Source organism: Penaeus monodon, chromosome 25 (assembly GCF_015228065.2).
Source record: "Penaeus monodon isolate SGIC_2016 chromosome 25, NSTDA_Pmon_1, whole genome shotgun sequence".
Lineage (NCBI taxonomy): Eukaryota > Metazoa > Arthropoda > Malacostraca > Decapoda > Penaeidae > Penaeus > Penaeus monodon.
In genome coordinates this window covers 2,961,978-2,962,410 of record NC_051410.1, presented here as the reverse complement: position 1 = coordinate 2,962,410, position 433 = coordinate 2,961,978, and positions in this window count along the sequence as shown.

Sequence of the window (433 nt, the reverse complement as noted above, 5' to 3'; positions counted from 1 at the left end):
TGTCCGCTGGCGACGGGATCGCGCGAAGGTGAGAGTGAATGTGCGACGGGCGGCGCGTGCAGCATCACGTGGCGACGGGAGGCCTACGTCACCACTACGTCACCCAGTTATCTCGTCGTAATCTGCCGTCGTAGCAGCGCAGGATTTCGTAATGACCGTCAGGTGCGTGTTTCGCGATGCTGCGAGTGCGATCGGGTGTGGCAAGGTGGCCGGTGGCGTGTGCCGGGCGAGGCGGTCCAGCATTACCTTAGGGCACCAGGACGCGACTGGACCACCATGAATGGGAACAACAAACCATTCATTAATGAGGAAAGTGTCTGCGTAACTCTTATCACCCCATCTCGCCTGTTGCGATAACAAGCCTGGGCGAAGCACGCGACGGGACATGGCATGCGGCGTATGTCTTGGGGAATGACGATGTCGGTATGCTCAG